Genomic DNA, 16,941 nt, shown 5'->3' on the forward strand with positions numbered 1-16,941 from the left:
GAAGTTTGCTCCGCGGGCTCTCTTCCCTGCAGACATTGTGGCTGCCAATTCGGAAATGAAACATATGTGCCAGAAATGAAGTTGAGTTGACGAGTTACATCATCTCACGGCTCGCAATGGGCGAATATCCGCATAAAGGCCAATAAAGTATTGAACATTTACGTGTGACTTAGTTACGCATTACACACAGCGGGTTTCGTGAATAAAGCGTAACTGATACGTAACTCTTGCGGAAAGTTAGGTTACGCATGACTTAAGTATGCGCAAATCACTCAATTTACGCAACCTTTGTGAATAAGGTCCCAGCTCTATTAGTATGGTTCGTTCGTTCTTGGATATTCTAGGAGTGCTGTCGGCATAGTTCTTTTCAGTAGGCGGAGGAGGGAGAAGAAGTTTTTCTATCATTGGACCAGCAGTTGCTATTGAGTCAGCGGGAGCATCATAACCCAACGTCACGTCATCTTCTAAAGTACTGGTATTCTCGATTTCTATCTTAAGTCTCTTCTTTTCGGGTTCTTGTGTTTCGGGGTCCCCAACAGATACCTCAACGTCGTCGGGGAGATCCTCCGACGTGCCAATATCTAACCCTAGTGGATCCCTCTGGTCGAGAATCCCTATTTCATTGAACTCTTCTTTGGTCAAAGTGGAGCGGACAGGGGACGAAACCTGTGCCCGGTCCACTTTGAGTATTCTGGACTCAAAGTCGGCGTTTGTCATAACTAGATGTGTCCCTCCCATCTTAGAAACGTTTTCTATGTCTACAGCATGAATCCGTCGTAAATGACGTTCTGCCCCTCCTCGGTACATATGCATCAACAAAGAATTATGAATGCCACTTCATTAAGTTAATGCTTAAGAGCCACCTTGGCCCATGACAGGATCTGCCTGCCTTGATAGGGTTTCAACCGATTATGGTGAAGCACTTTTCTCTTGCCCTCAGCATTTAATTGTATACTATAATCTAAATCATTTAATTTCTCTACCACTAGGTAGGGACCCTCGTATGGGCATCTCAGTTTTGGGGTGATATGTAATTGTGTCAGATCCGACAACACCCAAACCATATCCCCTTTTTTGTATTTGACAAGAGTGGACTTTGCATCATAAACTTCCTCTTGTCTTTTTGCCATCTTTTGTAAATGTTCCCTTGCAAGATCATGGGCCTTCAGGAAACGCTCCTGAATAAGGGAAACATATTCTCCATAACTATTGATCTCTTCCTCTGGGTGCACCTTACCAGTACCAAACATGAGCTCAGCAGGCAAGCGAACCTCTCTGCCTAACATTAGCAGGTTGGGACTCATGCCAGTTGACTCATGAGGGGTGGCCCGGTAAGCTGCAGCCAGACATCCCAGATTTAAGTCCCAATTTCTCTGTTGGCCTTTTAGGTATGCTTTTATCATTCTAATCAGAGTGGAGTTAAACCTCTCGGTTTGCCCATTATAGATTGGATGACCCGGCGAGGTCCTGGTTTTCCGAATTTCCAACAATTTGCATAACTCTGCAAAAAGATTGCTTTCATAGTTTCTACCTTGATCGCTATGTATATCTAGAGGACAACCGAACCTGGCAATCACTTCGTTCAAAATTCTATCTGCACATGTCTTTGCTGTCTGATCAGGAACTGCGAAAATCTCTACCCATTTTGTAAAATGGTCATTAACCACTAGAACGAAGCAGTTACCCCGTTCTGTCTCTGGTAGTGGGCCTAGTATGTCTGTTGATAGACGATCGAGGGGACCACCTACTGGCATAGACCCTAGAGGAGCCCTGGGTTTTTTGCCTGAAGGTTTTACCCTGGAACATGTATCACACTTAATAACCCATAGGTTAACGTCCTCACGGATTCCAAACCAGTAGAAATTTCTCAGTAACTTCTCACAGGTTTTCCTTCTACCTAGATGGCCTGAGAGGAGCCCATCATGGCAATGGTGAAGAACCTCCGACTTAAGTGTTCTCGGGACAATAAGTTGAAGGTATTCTCCTGAATCGTCTCGTTTGGTAAACTTCCGGAACAGCACACCGTTTTGAACAACAATAATTCCAGTAATGCCTGGTGGCATGACTGCAGGAACAAACCATGCTTCCAAAAGGGCGGTTGCCTTTCTCGACCCAAGTCAAAATTGGTCCTATGTCTGGATCTCTCTTCTGCAAGTTACGTAGCTTGGTGTAGTCATAAGACACTGTCCAGGTAGGCAGGGCGTACAAACTGTCCTGTCTAGTGGTGGCACGCCTGGAGGTCTCTGGAGGTTTGTACCAAGAACTCTGCATGTCGATTGATCTTTTCTCACATTTCTTACATGGTCCACAGCTTAGTGTGTTATCTACATCTGGGCATTGGCAGTCTCTAGGATTGGGACACCTACTCAAACTATCAGCATTCTGATGTTTGCTTCCCTTTCGATACTCAATCGCAAAGTCATACTGAGACAAGATTTCAATCCATCTGGCAATCATTCCTTTTGGCTCCTTCATGCTGAAAAGCCAGGAAAGCGCTTGATGATCACTTCTCACCAAGAAGCGTCACCCCAACAGATATATTCGGTAGTGTTCAACAAAGTTTTTTATAGCTAGCAATTCCCTATGTGTAACGCAGTAATTCCTTTCTGCCTTGTTCAATGATTTACTACCGTATGCTATGACCTTCTCATTGCCGTCTTGCTCCTGAGAGAGAACAGCCCCTATGGTGGAATCACTTGCATCAGTGTCTAGAATGAACAGACCCTCGTGCCGTGGGTACGCCATGACATGAGGACTGGTCAGAACGGCCTTCAATTTCTCAAAAGCTTCGGTGCATTCTTCCGTCCAGCGGAAAGAAATACCGTCCCTAGTTAAGGCAACTAGAGGTTGCACAATCTCCGAGTACCCTTTAATAAATCTACGGTAGTAGCTCCCAAGAGCTACTAGTCCCTTCACCTGTTTTGCATTTGTTGGGGTTGGCCAGTTTACCAACTTTGCCACATTGTCCGGATTCGGTAACATTCCCTTATCACTGATTATATGACCCAAAAATACTACCTCTGTTTTGAACAGAAAACACTTTCTAGGTTTTAGCTTTAGGCCTGACAGTCTGATCCGCTGAAACACTTCCTCTAAACGCTCCAAGAGAGTATCAAAGTCAGGAGCATGTACTATAATATCATCGAGATATATTACACACGTGGTCCACTGAAGGCCACCTAAAATGCACTCCATCAGTCTCTGGAAGGTAGCCGGTGCATTGAAAAGACCAAAAGGCATTGTTGTGCACTCAAATAAGCCATATTTGGTACAGAATGCAGTTTTCGGTATATCACTAGACCTAACAGGTACCTGTTGGTACGCAGAAATGACATCAATAGTTGCAAAGACTTTTGCTCCCGAGAGCGAATCAAAACAGCTCTGTGCCAGTGGTAATGGAAATGAATCCTTAACAGTGACAGAGTTAACGTTGCCTTAAATCAATACAAGTTCTCAGGGAACCATCCTTCTTCTTCACTAAAACAAGTGGACTAGCCCATGGAGAGGTCAAAGGCCTAGCTACCCTTTGACGCAACATTTTTTCACCACTTTTCTTCTCATCTGTTTCATAGGCCAACGGTGTCTTACGAGGAGGTTGTTTCTTGGGCCTAGCATTACCAGTATCTATGGTATGTTCTACGAGATTAGTTAAGCCTAGGTCATCATCATCTTTAGAAAATATATCTTGCTAATCATGCAACAACTTGGCTACTTTTGCCCTTTCTTTACGGGTGCGCCCGTTCACCGCATCTTCAAATATAAGGCTACTAAATGAGGAGGTACTTTCTTAAGCTCCTCGTGCGAACTAGTATTCGTGCCTCTTACATTACAAGTTTTTACCGCTATTTGTGGCAAAGGCTTTTCCTGCACCACCAGTCTCTGAGCATAATCAAAACTATCTCTTAGTTCAGGGTTTTCTTCTTTTACAATTGTACGTACAGTCTCATTTACCTCTTCCACAACACCTACGGTCATGTCTTGTTTAATGGATTGGTCAGAGCCAAGAGGGTTAATGATTCTCACTTTAACAGTAACGTTATTATTTACATCATTAACAAGGCATTTGGCAGCAACAAGTCCAGTCCTCTCAGAGAAGAGTGGACATGCCTCCACCAAAAGACTACAATTGTCATTCTCACTTGAGCCCGTCTCAACAAAAGCATCAATGATGACTTCACTGAACCCTGGAACAACATAGTGATCCGCAGTGAACAATCTTCTTGCCCGGTGCGGAATCCCCACTTGCTCCAGGGGAATGGTGACACCACCAAGGATGAGTTTGTCCTTGCTCAATAACAGGTCTGCGCGTCCAGTCGGATCCTGCTACAGCACATCAGCTCCTAACAACACTTCATCTTCGATGTCCGCAATGAGTAGCGTTTTCTCCATTCTCAAAGGTCCCAACATTAATTCAAATACGGCTTCACCATGATGGGGAATTTTCCCCCCATCAGCATTGGTCATTATTATCTTACTACTGGTGCGTACCATTTTCGATCGTGTGTCAGAAGGTATTCGTTCAAAAACCTTGTGAGAGACGATAGTCCTGGTAGCCCCAGTGTCAACGGTAAACAATACATCAGCTTCTTGAACTGATCCCCGAACATAAACACCATCAAATTTTGGCCTTTGACGTCTGAAAACTAGAATCTCTTCAACATGATCAGATTCCACTGTTACTGGACTAACAACTGTAGTATCGCAATCCTCAGCGCTTGGTGGAGGAGATAGGCCTCTGCTCTCGTCTCCACCCTCGCCCAAGGCATCCGAACTAGAGATATCTTTATTTACAACATTTGGACGCTCAAGTGGGCTTGTCTCCACCCCTTTTGGTCTAGGGTTTTCCATACTATCTAAGTGCGAAGCAGGGGAACCCCCAGGTGCCTCCACTGCAGTCATCCAATCAATCTTGTCTCTAACCCCTATACCCTCAGGTGGGCCTTGCGCCACCACTTTTGGTATTGGGCTTTCACTTAAACTACATGTACTAATAAGATCAACATTGTTATGAAAGTTGGGCCTGATTTCGAACACTTTATCATTTGAACTAGTGTCTGCAGTAGTCCCGACTGTCCCACGACCCTCAGGCACGGTCTCACCTAGTTAATACCGACGGTGGTTGCCCCACTCTGAAACCTGGAGCAGTGGCTGACAGGCTACTTGGCATGCCTGCAATCCCTGGTCCATATTCAGAGTTTCCTGGGTACACAAGATTAGTAGTGCCATTTGACCCATTTCTTTGAGAGTTCACCTGATTAATTGCCCCTGGCCTCAAAACCTGACTTGGTAGATTTGCAATCATCTGGTGGTACTGCTCACAAAATCGCGCTGTGTGCCCCATGAGTCCACAAGTATAGCAAGGTACCAAAGTGGACCTGGTCCCCTGATGCCCGGAACCATTATTATCGTAATCTTGGTTTTTATAATTACTATTCTGCCGAATATCTTGGCTGCCATTCTGGCGATAGTTTTTTCTTCCACCTCCCCCCTTGGACTTTTCTTGATTCTGACTATGGAATCGAGAATCAGATTGACCTCCACTTGGAGTCCCCACACCCTTTTCAAATATGGTGCCACCGATCTTACTTACAACTTTATCCAATGCTAATTCTACCTGAGAGACCAGTCCAGAGCGATCAGGCTGACTTTGTGATTGAGTCTGGGGTGCTGTCTGAGGTAAAGGTTTGCTGGTTATAGATGTACTCCCCTTAACTTCATTCTGATTGCGGGTTACCCTACGAACAGGTGCATCCTCATTATTTTCCCTTGTCTGCTCATCCCCTGACTCGTCTGTACTTTCCGTGTCGGGCCTTACCATGTCAAGCCTTCTAGCGGCGCGGCGCGAGCGTTTGCCTTCAGATTCTGTAGATGTACTGGAGCGACGGGTTTCAATGAAGTTAACCACATCAGCAACAGCCACGTCAATATCTGCGGGGGACTTAACAAATTCAACTTGTACTTTTACTTCTTCATCTTGCAGACCATCAAAGAAGCGCCTGAGGAGGTCCTCACGGCGAGTCTTGAGGTCTCTACCTGAGTGGGCCTTATCGTACAACCGCTTGAGTTCCGCTGCATAACCCTCTATGCTCTCTCCTGGCTTTTGGTTTCGGTTCGCGAATTGTAACCCATACGTCTTGGAAGACTCAACTTTCCTAAACCTATGGCCCAGTTCTTTCACTAACAAACCAAAGTTCCCCCTCACGATTTCACTAAGTTGTCCAAAAACAAAGTCTCCCGCTTTGCCTTGAAGCTTTGGCAAAATCTCATCTACTTTATCTTCATCGGACCACTTCATTCTATTTGCTATGTCGTTAAATCGGTTGATCCAAACCTCCCATTGCTCAGTGCCAGTGAACGATGGAATTTTGGGTCTTTTAAGACGCAAAGATTCCCTATTACTAGAAGATTTCGCGATGGAAGTGGAGGAGACAACACCACTGAGAGTCTTAGTTGAACTATGGTCAGAGGCAGAACTTTCATCATCAGAGTCATCAACATTTACTGCATGTAATGTCTTTGAGTCAGACTTTGAAATTGTGCTGTGATCACTCTCAAGCTGAAGTCTAGTCAGATGGGCATCTAATACCGTCTTCGAAATGGAGTCCAACTTTTTCTCAACCTCAGTAAACCCAGCCTTCATTCCAAGAGATATGGCCTTGGTAACTGCCAATGTCTCATCCCCTTTAATAACACTATCTTGTGTAAGTTTGTATGTCAGTTTGGTTACATCTCGCACTTCAGTAACATTGTGACCAAGTTTATTCTGACCCTCACTCAAATCATGACTGAGTTCAGCCTGATGAGTCATAATTTCTACTTTGTCCTGCTTCCTATAGGCCCTGTGTTCTTTGTTAGCTTGCTGTATCTCCCTAAGTAATTCAGAATTGGCCTGCATTAATCCTCCCTGCACCACCATCAACTGTTCAAACCTTTGATCCTGCTTACTCTGCTGATCGATCTGGCGAGTTATTGCGCCACAAAGGTTGGTTAATAAACCTTGGAATACCTCCATTCCATTACCCACTGGTAGGCCTACAGAGTGATCATTGTCACTTACGTCAGATGAGCCTGTCCCAACTTCTGGGAGGTCTAGGCCTAGATTTGCATCGACGTCACCTGCACCAGTAGGCCTATTCGGCTCCTGATTACTTTTGACCGGTACAGAGACAGTGCCTTGATCACAAATGACAGTGTCCAATACAGCCAATTCAGGCCCCGCTAGCGTTTCATTCTCTTGCCTAGAAGTATCTGCAGTTTCTGAATTCTGTTTCTCAGTCTCACTGACCATTTCTATTGTCTCAACATCAACAAAATCTTCACAATCACTCTCAAGTATTTCCTTGTTTTCCCCTGCAATTTTATTTGTTCGCCTTCCCCTCGCCATTGTTACTCTGAGTTCACTCTCACAAGATCTCAAGATAAAAAAATCAAAAGATCCCACCGCTGTCACCAAAATGTTACGAATAACCAACTCAACTGAACCCAGAAGGCGAATAAACAATCAACTTTACTTCTTTATTAGATGTCAACAATTATTATATACTGTTCTGGGGGGGTGATTTGGGGAAGATGCCATGATCAATATGCAGATGAGGGTGAAAAGGTAATTCATAATCTTAATATGCAGTTGTTTAATATTTGAAAGGCTCTCTTACCTGGCGAGGTACGCCTTGTTCGTGATGTCACTCCCAAGTTGGGCTTTTTGTTATTTTGTTTGTTTTGGGCCTTGTTTGTTAAGTCCTCTGGGCTTTTTCAACCCTATCATTTCCCCTCTTGACAGTGCCATCAAGCCGCTCGGCATCCCCGTCAGGAGTCGTCGGCCTACTACCTGCGAACCTTTCAAAATTAAATTGACATTGGTTGGAGAATCTAAGTCTATACTCAACGGCCTGAAAAGGTCTCTCACCTCGTCATCCGTGCTCTCCTCTACACTGTCCTTTGCTTCTTTGAGGCGGTTTGCCACCTCTGTGGGCGTGTCCCAAACTGACTGTTCTCCTCTCCTCCTAGCCTTCACCACACCTCGCCATTCTCCATCTCTAGCTGCCTCCTTCCCTGTTTCGTCACTATTCTCTTTCTCACCATCATCGACACTCTCTCCCATTTCCTCAGACCTGCCAGCTGCACTACTCTCACTCTCGTCGCGTAACTCCTTCTCACCATCTTCGACCCTTCCTTCCTTGTTCTCTGACCCGTCTACCACACTTTCGCTCTTCTCTCCTTCATACTTCTCTCCCTGCTCAACTCTCTGCACTACACTTCGTACTCTTTCTTCCGTGTCGTCTTCCTTCTCATTCTCCTTTTCGTCTGCTCTATACCCAAACTGCTCTGTACATTCATAACGATTGTGACCTTTTCTCCTGCAGCGAAAGCACGTGGCATCTCCCCTAAGCTCGTCTTCTTGGCCTCTATACCAAGTCCGAAATCTGTTACCCTTTATATAAATGACCTTCGGGACCTTAGCCCCCACATTCATAACAACTGTCACTGTGCCACTCTCCACCGTGTTGTACTCCCTCAACATCTCTCTCTTTGCTGCTTTCACCAAGCCATACTTCTGTAATGTCTCTCTTACCCATCCAATATCACACTCTCCCGGGTAATTATGCACCTTCACATACCTACTCGTGTGGAACCTTTTGATCTCAAAGTCAGCTGCCTTTTCAAGCCAAAATCCTACACCATCAATGTCCAAAACCGCTGGGACCTCATCCATTTGCGGGTCCCCCTTTTGAAACCTAACACTAAAGTGTCCTTGACCAGCTTTCAACACTGTTTTGATGCTTCCTATGGAGATCCCATTCTCAATTAGCGCCTTTACAATCATATGTTGTTTTATTTCTCCATCATCATGGTTCGTTCTGTTGTCTACTGATACCAAGCTTCGTTTAATGACGTCAACTACCTCTGCCTCATAGGGCACATCGTGTTGCTGCTGGGCCACGGTGCCGGCATACGATGATGCTTCCCCAAAGTTGCGAAATTAAAGTCCCCCCTAGTATAAATTTTTCTCCCCTAAATTTCCTCAAATACTCCTTCAAGTTTTGGATAAACATAATAGCTTCACTATGATCATTACGATTTTGTGTTGGCACGTAAACAGAAAGTACATGTGTACCAGACTTCAAACCCACATGTGGCACCCTCCCCTCCAAGCCCCCTGGAACTACGAACTCCCTTTCCACCGCAGTCTTGGTTATAATAGCTGTGCCAGCGTGAGCCTGGCCACTGCTGTAAAAATGAAGTCCATAGTTCCGAATTGTCCGGCACCACATGCACTTCCTGTAAACATGCCACATCACACTTGAGTCTTACAATTTTGTTTAAAACACTTATTCTCTTTTCATACAAACCATTCACATTCATTGTTACTACATTAGATGCCATGATCAATATGCAGATGAGGGTGAAAAGGTAATTCATAATCTTAATATGCAGTTGTTTAATATTTGAAAGGCTCTCTTACCTGGCGAGGTACGCCTTGTTCGTGATGTCACTCCCAAGTTGGGCTTTTTGTTATTTTGTTTGTTTTGGGCCTTGTTTGTTAAGTCCTCTGGGCTTTTTTCAACCCTATCATTTCCCCTCTTGACAGTGCCATCAAGCCGCTCGGCATCCCCGTCAGGAGTCGTCGGCCTACTACCTGCGAACCTTTCAAAATTAAATTGACATTGGTTGGAGAATCTAAGTCTATACTCAACGGCCTGAAAAGGTCTCTCACCTCGTCATCCGTGCTCTCCTCTACACTGTCCTTTGCTTCTTTGAGGCGGTTTGCCACCTCTGTGGGCGTGTCCCAAACTGACTGTTCTCCTCTCCTCCTAGCCTTCACCACACCTCGCCATTCTCCATCTCTAGCTGCCTCCTTCCCTGTTTCGTCACTATTCTCTTTCTCACCATCATCGACACTCTCTCCCATTTCCTCAGACCTGCCAGCTGCACTACTCTCACTCTCGTCGCGTAACTCCTTCTCACCATCTTCGACCCTTCCTTCCTTGTTCTCTGACCCGTCTACCACACTTTCGCTCTTCTCTCCTTCATACTTCTCTCCCTGCTCAACTCTCTGCACTACACTTCGTACTCTTTCTTCCGCGTCGTCTTCCTTCTCATTCTCCTTTTCGTCTGCTCTATACCCAAACTGCTCTGTACATTCATAACGATAGTGACCTTTTCTCCTGCAGCGAAAGCACGTGGCATCTCCCCTAAGCTCGTCTTCTTGGCCTCTATACCAAGTCCGAAATCTGTTACCCTTTATATAAATGACCTTTGGGACCTTAGCCCCCACATTCATAACAACTGTCACCGTGCCACTCTCCACCATGTTGTACTCCCTCAACATCTCTCTCTTTGCTGCTTTCACCAAGCCATACTTCTGTAATGTCTCTCTTACCCATCCAATATCACACTCTCCCGGGTAATTATGCACCTTCACATACCTACTCGTGTGGAACCTTTTGATCTCAAAGTCAGCTGCCTTTTCAAGCCAAAATCCTACACCATCAATGTCCAAAACCGCTGAGACCTCATCCATTTGCGGGTCCCCCTTTTGAAACCTAACACTAAAGTGTCCTTGACCAGCTTTCAACACTGTTTTGATGCTTCCTATGGAGATCCCATTCTCAATTAGCGCCTTTACAATCATATGTTGTTTTATTTCTCCATCATCACGGTTCGTTCTGTTGTCTACTGATACCAAGCTTCGTTTAATGACGTCAACTACCTCTGCCTCATAGGGCACATCGTGTTGCTGCTGGGCCACGTCGTCGGCATACGACGATGCCATGGCTGAATGCTAAGGTCTATGTACAGTGTATATGTAAGGGTGCGGTCGAAGTAAAAGCAAAGTATACAAGTGCGGTCAACACAAAGGATCGAACACAAAGGATTCCCTCAACGAATAAGGACGAAATTCCAACGAGATTTCCACGAAAATCCAATGAATAAATGAATATGGCACGTACGTGCTGCTCCCCGGTCCTTCTTTACGATATTCTTGTAGCAAAGATGAGAACTGATACTAAACTTTTATGCTAGCCAATGGGCCGAGAAGCGGACTCCTGGTCAACACAGTTGAGGTAGGTGGTTCAGATCGAACAGAACCCTCTGGGGTAGTACTAGGTTCTGGGTCATGTTCAGATGAATCAGGCACATCACCACTTGGAGTCATTGGTTCAGGTGTTTGACTGTGAGGTGAATCAGGCTGGGGTACATCACCACTGGTACTTTGTTTCGGCGTCTGAGGTGGACCAGGCAGGGGCACATCACCACTGGTACTTGGTTCTGGTGAGATCAATTCACCACTGGTTGGTGCAATTGCTGGGAGAGAGATAAACTGTTTATCACATAGTGCTGACAAATTTTCTAACTCCTTTGGGTCACCTAGTTTTTTAAATTTTACGAATTTCCTTACAAGTCTTTTGATACTGGCATTCAGCGAAATCTCCTGTAGGGCTGGTAACTGGGTCTTCAAGTGTCTCTCTGTCTCTACTAAGCTGCTGTTGCCTGATGTAACATAAACATGGAGAATATGGCCATTTTTCAGATCAGTAGTGGATGGAAGTAATGGGAATTTCTCAAGCAGGAGCCTTTTTCCAATACCAGGTGCTGCCTCTGGATTCACTAATCTTCTTTTCTTCGTTGGAGGCATATTCCTGAAAATAAAAAATGTAATTCAATAAGAAACAGTCTAGTTTTATTGAAAAGGGCTGGGAAAATGCATGAATCAGCTAAGCGCGTGGCAGCTGTCAAGTTCTGTGTTTGTAAACAAACCCCTGCAGCCAATCAGATGGCACTATTAGGTCACGTGACCGAAGTTTGCCCAACAAACCGGCTGAAGACCGTTGGAGAGTGCTTCCAACATCCACAAACATCAAAATAAATATTACAATAAAAATAACTCGAATGGCGTTTAAAGACCGTTTCAGAACCATCTGAAGTAATATATTCATCTTGCAATAGACATGAAAGAGTTTAATCGAGCAAGTTTGATCGGCGATTTTTATAGATTTTCGGGCCGCCATGATGGATTCGCGGTATGACATGGTGACGTTCTGACTCTTATTAAACACTTATGAAACATAGATCATGACCAAACTTCGTCAGTTTCGAGTTTATGTATAGTATTATATGGCTACCTACCTTATAATAGTGGACGATCTTGATAAATAGTGTTTGAGTGCATTCGAACTTGAGGAATTTTTTCAAAGTGCAAGCAAATTGAGAAATTGTGATAATGAAAAAATTCGAAAACGAGGTAAAAGAGGAAGCTTTTAATGACGTCATATCAAGAAATCACCGGGAAATCCCTTGCGCAAAGCCAATCAAACGCCGACTTTTAAGGATAGCCCCAGTCCGCATGACGCAGCCGCCATGCAGCAGGTGCACCTGGATAACATGGCGGCCGCAAATCGCTGGTTTTGTCACATACCTACATAGGCATTTTCCATAACTGTCTTAGACATTTCTCCACAAATATATTGGGACATAGGCAGTTTTGCCTGTGGTAATCATCATAACCATAGAACCAACACACAACATATCAGCAGATTTGCACTGTTACAAGGACTTAATGCATTATTTGAGTGGAAGATTGTTGTAATAATTGTGGCAAACCTGTGGTAGGACATTTTTCATGGACTGCAAGTCGTTGTACTTGCGTGCCTTGATTGGTAGGGGACCATCAAATAACCTTACCCATAAAAATGGATTTTGGTGAATGGTGACTCTCTGAGGCAGGTCTCCCCACTCAGACTCTGCTGATAATTCTCTCTAATGCTCTCAAGTCGTGTAGCCTACTGTTGCATCGCCAGTTTTCTTACCAGGCCAGATACCAGGCCAGATACTATAGCATACAATAACTATAACATACTTGCCTGGACGATGGCCTCCGCGTTTGCCACCCTGCCATGATCCACGACTACCACGGCGAATGACAAAATTTACTGCAGCATCAGGTTTAGCAGATCCTCCGATGGCTCCACCTATGTTCAGGTCTTTCACAGGTGAAAATTGCTCGCTTCAGCAGCCCTACATATAATAATAATAATAATAATTTATTATTTTTTATAGCGCCACTTAAAAATTAATTGCCAGTAGCGCTTTACAAAAGTACATTCATACAGTAATAATAGGAAAGACATTTAAAACATGATTAAAACAATTACAGGACAGTTTAAAACATAGTTAAAACAATCAGTGATAAAAGGCTTCCTTAAACAAATATGTCTTGATGCATTGTTTAAAACTTTTAAAACATACAATCTGCCTAAGATGTGTGGGCAATGCATTCCAAAGCCGCGGAGCAGAGACCCCAAAAGCTCTATCACCAGCAGTGACTTTTTTGGAACGTTTCCACGCCAGGGCAGGAGCCGAGTGAGCTCTGGTTCCCTGCCTAAGACGCTGGAGTGGAAGCTGAAGATAGTTGGGGCCGGTGCCCTGCACGGCTTTGAAAGCGAAGGTTAAAATTTTGAACTTAATACGTTGTTGAACGGGGAGCCAATGAAGGTCATATAAAACAGGCGTGATGTGATCATATTTTCTAGTACCCGTCAAGAGTCTGGCTGCTTGGTTTTGAAGTTTCTGGAGGCGGTTAATTTCACAGAGAGGGAGACCATAGTACAATGAGTTACCAAAATCGAGTCTAGATGTAATAAAAGCATGTACAAGATTACCTAAAAGGTCTTCAGGTAGATATTTCTTGACTGACGCAATCTTGCGCAGGTAAAAGAACCCGGACGATACAACCTGTGATATTTGTTTGTGAAAAGTAAGGTTATTGTCAAAAAGCACCCCGAGATTGCGCGCCGACTCGCTTGAACGAATTTCTGCATCACCGATTTGGGTACATACCCTGACAGCCCCATCTAACGTAAGATCTGGTTCCCGTAGTAATGTGACGGGGCACAATTAACAGTGTCCATTATCATCCAACATTTATGTTCAAATCATATCATCTTATATATAGTTAGTTTTATACCAGTTAAATGAGACTTCATTTAACTCAATGTCATATATTATACTTAGGTTAGTTAGTTCACTTTTTACCATAACGTGTCAGGATATTGTTCTCACAAACAACCATCCCAACAGGACACAAGGTATAAGGAAGCTATCATATATTCTAAAACTTCTAAGAAACTCCGGATTGGTACCAGTTGGTGACAGGTTTGGAGTGGTGCGTGGGCGTTTTAAGCCTATGAGATGATCAGCAAGAGGGAGAGTCTGGCACAGGAAGTTAACTTTTCCTGTCTCTGCCAGTTACAGTTTCTGGGAAATTGTGGAGTCATTCTCACATGGTCCTAAGATAGTCCGGGAGCCATGGGGTTGAACGTGGAAATGCTGGATGAAGTTTTTTTCTTTGCTGTTTTCAATAGTATAGGGGGTCCTCATCAAGATTCAAGAGGGTGCCCGATAATATCCCTTGAGCAATTTTCAAAATATGCAAATTAGGTCCGCCATTACTGAAATTCCATTTATTGGCTATAACTCAAACATTATTAATGATAACATCATAAAAATTGTGTCGGCACCCATGTTTTCAGGGTATACGAACAAGATAAGTCCATCACTACTCTATTTTAACGCCTTACAGTCGACTAATGACGTTAATTATGCTAATTAGGTCCGCGCGCCATTACTGAAATTCCGTTAATTGGCTATAACTCAAACATAATTAATGATATCATCATAAAAATTGTGTCGGCACCCATGTTTTCAGGGTATACGAACAAGATAAGGCCATCACTACTCTATTTTAACGCCTTACAGTCGACTAATGACGTTAATTATGCTCATTAGGTCCGCCATTACTGATATTTTGATTTTCGGAATATCTCAGGAAATATGTAAGCAGATGTCAAAAACAAGTGTCCAATCATAGGTTATCTAGGCCTGTCTTTCAAGTAAGACTGTAACAGTATCGATTGCATGTGTTGCTGAACATTAAGGTACCGGTATGCATAAATAAGATGCCGTTGTGGCAAATGGTAAGACTACTTTACTCTAGCGCATACTATGGGGTAACATGCACAAAAGATAGTGCACTCCGAGCCATGACTGTTCACGCAACTACACCTTTTTGAACTACAAGGGTTCTTGCTCTTACAACCACAACGGATCACCTCCATTATGTAATCAGGGGCGAGTTTAACATCATCTGGAATGGCAGTTGGTGTTAATGACTTGTTGCTGGTATCCTTCTTCCATCCGAAGTCCTCTGGGTTTAGTTCGGGTAAATCATTTGTATCAAGGGTTCGCCACAGGATTGCTTGATAGTGGACTCTCTTCACATTCCCTTTAAATGCCTCTCTTGTAGGTGGAAGCGTAGACAGGTTTGGTGTGGATGTATGCCCCTTGCCATTCTTTTTCCCCCATACATATAGCCTGGTTTGTGACATGTCCTTTGTGTCCTTCACACCATAACAGGCAGACATGAAAGCGGTAGCTTGGTCCATGACGTCAGTAAAGGATGCATCTACAATCCCAATGGTGTTCAGCTTATATCCAGCCCTCAGGGATTTGACAACAGAACCCTTTCCTACTCCAAAACAACATGCCACAGTGTCACAACCGGAAATAGCATGTGCAGGAAGGAGCTGCTTCACGATGTCGCGATGCTTTTCTACTGTCCGTTGTATATCTACTACTGCCCTGCCTTTACTAGGTGATTCCATCCTCATTGGTAGCTTCAGCTTTGCTTCCTCATAGTGGTGGACCAGAAGAACAAACACATCTGTGTCGTCTGCTACCACTGCAAGTCTCCTGGCTTCACTTGCGCACTTCAACGCTTGTTGCACAATAATGATATCGGCTTCTTCGTGATATGTCTCCAGATCATATCTAATGCTGATTTCTTCCTTCTTGATTTCAGTGGGGCACGGGTCTTCTCCAGTGACAACTAACTTGTGTTTCTCAGTGCTCCGATTGTGAAACAATCTGTCTGCAGTAAGATCACTACAGATGATTTTAATCAACTGCTTTTTGTTTTCAACATTTGACAAGATAACCTTCTGGGCAGGTAGTCTTGTCAACAAATAGCGATGTGCACGGCTGACACCAGTCTCCCTGCCATCCCTTGTGACAGATTTTATACTGTAGTCATCGTATCTATCAAAATCAGATAGACATCACTGTTCACCAGGTATGAAGCAACTCGCTTTTTAACGTTGGTGACATAATCTTCCACAATACCATCTGCCAGCCAATGAATTGTCCATAAAAGCGCTGAGCCATCTATAACGGTTACATCTGCATCTCCGGCATTCCTGCTGGACACCTCCACTTGAAGGGAGTTCTTCAGTGCTGATTTGCCTTTTGCAATACGCATCCCGTCTTTCTTGAACATTGACATTGAGGTTGGCACTGGAGCAAGTTCATATGAAAGAACATCCTTTATGTGTAAGTCACGGTCACTTGCCAGCAAGGCAATAACCCTAGCATATATTGCATTGAGATCATATGCTTTTGTGTCGGCAACCTGTTTAGACTTGTCCACTACGGCCATAGTTGTAACCTTTTTTGATATGGTGTTATAGAAGCCACTGGGCAAGTCCTTCTCAAAGTTTGCAAGCATCGTTTCTCCAATGGACACTGCATCGTGCACATTCACTGCAGGTATAGCCACCCTTCCACTGGCAATGTTCACTATTCCATCGGGATGTTCTTTCGGGTCTAATGGATCGATGTACGCGTCCAACTTTTGACGGATTCCAGTCCTGTCTTTGCCATCAGATTAAATTCGAGCTTTTCCCTCTTCTTTGTGGTAGAGCTGACTGATGTGTGATGTCTCACCCTCCTCCATCTCGTCCAGGTTGGATAGACCCTGATAACCTAGGAATGGACACTTATTTGATGAGATTATACTGCATATTTCCCACAATATTGCCAAAAAACTGAAATTTGGTAATGGCCGACCACACTTGCACAATTTGCATGCGTTCAAAACGTTTGATT

Source organism: Lineus longissimus, chromosome 12 (assembly GCF_910592395.1).
Source record: "Lineus longissimus chromosome 12, tnLinLong1.2, whole genome shotgun sequence".
Taxonomy (NCBI): Eukaryota; Metazoa; Nemertea; class Pilidiophora; order Heteronemertea; family Lineidae; genus Lineus; species Lineus longissimus.